The sequence below is a fragment of the Rhea americana genome, unplaced genomic scaffold (assembly GCF_003343005.1).
Source record: "Rhea americana isolate MKP2758 unplaced genomic scaffold, rheAme1 scaffold_0, whole genome shotgun sequence".
Taxonomy (NCBI): Eukaryota; Metazoa; Chordata; class Aves; order Rheiformes; family Rheidae; genus Rhea; species Rhea americana.
In genome coordinates, this window is record NW_028185037.1 from 2,908,294 (window position 1) to 2,911,686 (window position 3,393).

A 3,393-nucleotide genomic window follows, 5' to 3' on the forward strand; every position below is an offset into this window, starting at 1 on the left:
CAAGGGCCGAGTCAGTTAGGCTGAAGTTTTAATTAAGCGAAAGCAAAGTATCTCTTAAATAGCGAGGATCTAACCAGTTCTTTGAGTCAGCTCAGCTTAAAAAAAAAATCATTTTTCTCTGAGAAAAGCTTATGAAGTCAATGGTAAAACTCATCCCCAAGGTTTGAAAGTCTTGAGAGAGTAATAAATCTATCTTAAAATGCCCTTCAGAGGACCCATGGGTGAATGTCCAGCGTCACCTCAAGATCTTACTTTCCTCCTTTCACTTACAGGCTTAAGATGAGAAAGTCTAAGGTTTATTGATTAATCAACACACTATTAATAGCCTAATAAATCAGCTAAAATACCAATAAACTAATAATCACATTGCTATTTACAGTTTTATCATTCTTCACAGTGCTGTAATTACTGTGTTGCCGTTTATCCCTCTTAAGGCTTATTACACCCGGCTACTGCTGAACTGCTGCTCCGTCGCCGCCCTCCACCCTCTCACTCTGCTCGTTGCTGGGGTGCAGCTCTACCCATGTTCGTGCTGTCCTCTCGCGCCGAGTGGTGTGGGCGTCCACCCGATGGCGAGTCCAGCGGGTGGGCCAGGGGGGATCCCTGCGGTGTCCCGGCGGGCTTGGTCTGCAGGTCAGCTTTGCACCCGCGCTCTTGCTGTCGAGAGAGCAAACCTCTGCTGTTCATTGACTAATTCTGAAGTTTATTCTCCTTTTTTTTCCTGTCACTCGATCTACTTTTTYACTGTGCTTGTGCTTCCCTTTTTCTGCCAAATCTCCTCCCAAATAACCTGCCCTTAATTTATTTTCCCCTTATTTCTTGCTTTTCCTACATCTGTACCCAAATTTGGTGGGTTTGATACTGTTAACAAGGCAATTTTGGCTTTGCTACTAATATGATTACCTAGGTACTGGTGGTCTTGCAAAGCYCCAAAGTCCCTCAAATTTCTTTTCAGTTCTCTGGTCCATACTGGATACAGATGGTTTATCTTGCAGCGTCCCTGAGACATATCATTCTGCTTTAGCCCTGGTTGCTTTTCCTAGTTCCAGTTAAGTGTAAGTACTTTATCCTGTGTGCGAACAGTCCACTTACCTGAACAAGGCTCATCCTGTTACATGTTTTTGCCTCTCTGTTTTTGTGTTCACACAGCATCCTGGTCTTCAGTGCTTAATTGCAGATCATAGGCTTTGACGCAGCACTTCTTGTTCACAGATTCTAACCTGGTTCTGTATCATTAGGAGCCCAAAAAGTAGAAAGCATCTGTTCTACTAAGAGTGTATTTAAACACATTCACCCAGGAAAACTAAAGCAAAGCAAGTATTAGAACACCAAGAAGTTCTTACAGAGTAAAGCGCTGTTGTATGAGATGCTGTATAAACATTGTAAGAAGTACAAAGTTATTTGCTTCAAATTATGAGCCAATAAGAGACAGAAACTAGTGTCTGGACACTTAATAAGAGGGTAAAATACTTTGAAAATAGGGAAAAGTTACCTGTAAATGAAATGAAAAAAGGAGTTGTCATTGGAACAAAGCACAAAAGAGGATGACAGCTAATCTTCAGCTATTACAAACTGAATCTACTTGAGTCCTGAAAACCTTTGCACAGACATTTAGAAGACTTGTATATACTGATTTCACACGATTTGACTTAATAGTTCTTAATATGATACAACAGATAGTCCTGGAATGTATGGCCTGCAAGCTTCAATTGCRCATAGAAGATTGAAAAGAATTATTATAATGTCATGAGGGCCTGCTGAAATTTTGAGTCATTGCAGAATGCATAGAGCACAGGCTGCATAAATCATACTGTGGAAAAATATTTTTATACTATGATTTAGAAATAATTACAGAGAATTGTGTTGAAAGTAATTCCAAATTTCCTGATCATTACCTCTAAGCAAGTTTCCAGAAAAGCATAGTAAAGATGAAGAYATCTCACAAGTGACAATTTCTGCCAATGACATCCTAGAAAAGATACTCTAGCTTCTCCAGAGGCTGAAGATAACAAAGGTCTGAAATATCCACTAGACAGTATTTTCTAGTATTCTTCCAGAACATAAAGAACTAACAGGGTTCATGATTAGGTCTATTTATTTTGTGAAACTGGTTTTAGAAATGGTCACATCCGGAAATCTCAATAGGACTTTACCGAGAGAGTTCTCCTGACTGAAATGAACTTGAGTGAATTCTCAGCACTGTTATGTTGAACAACAGTGTAACGCTCCAGCAATTTTCAGCAGCAGTGAAATGAATTGTCTGTCATTGCTGAATTAAAAAAAAAAACTTTAGTATGCCTGAGTCTGTGGCAACTTCAAGCACACAAATTGGGATAGAATTTATGCTGTAATATTGAGGGATCACTTCAGTCATGGGTAAAGTAAAGCCATTTTTCTGAGTTAGAATTTAACATTTCATCAATGAGTTTATCATAGATATATGCATAAAATACCAACAGAATATTCTGTCACTTTCATTTAAAATTAACTTATATTGCGTATATAGTGATTACAAACTGATTCATAGAGGTCCAGAGGTTCATCTTTGCAGAACAGCTTAGGCAGTTAATTGGTCARTTGCACATATGTTAGTGTGACTGCTTCTTTTGGCCTAGCATGGTTTGTAACTTTAGAATGCTCGTTTCAGTCATAGTCTGCAGAAAATTTTTTACAATCTTTAAACTCTGTTATCATTCTCTGTTTTCACCTATGCCTATGCTATCCAACTCTATTAAAAATGTATGCAAAGGCAATCACTGTAGACCTTGGATGTCAAACAATATTAATTTTAGCATAAGGGTTTAGCTCACAGTGGATTGGAGATTGTTCTTTGAGTTTTAATAATTTCTACCCTTTTTAAAAATTATTCCTATGTTTCCCCTCTTCCTGTCATTTCACTTCTTTGAGTCTGCAGTTCCCTCACTTAATCCAGGAACGAGACCTGCTCCTATTCCTGTCTCTATTTTTTTCTCAAGATTAAGAGACAGTTTCTGGGAACAGTTGTTCCCCAATGCATAAGTCTCCAATACCAAGTTCAAGATATCTTAATTAAAAATCAGTTAGTTTGTTAAAGGGAAAAAATTGACAACATAATTAAAAAAACAGTAAAACATCATTTCCTCAGGCTAATACCCGTAGGCAGGTATAACCTTCTGTCATCCATTTTGTCAGTATTGGTTAGAGCATATAAGCCTCATGATGATTTATGTGCTTGCTTGATGTGTTCTTAGTTCTTTAAATGAGCTTTGGCCACTGTCAGAGTTAGGATACTAGACTAGCAGGATGTTTCAGTACAGTCACTTATATGATTTTATGCTCTCATGTTCTTTATAAGTTAATAAGAGATCTTTTGTTTGGTTCCTTACTTTTGTGGATGTATTTCTGCTTTTGTGC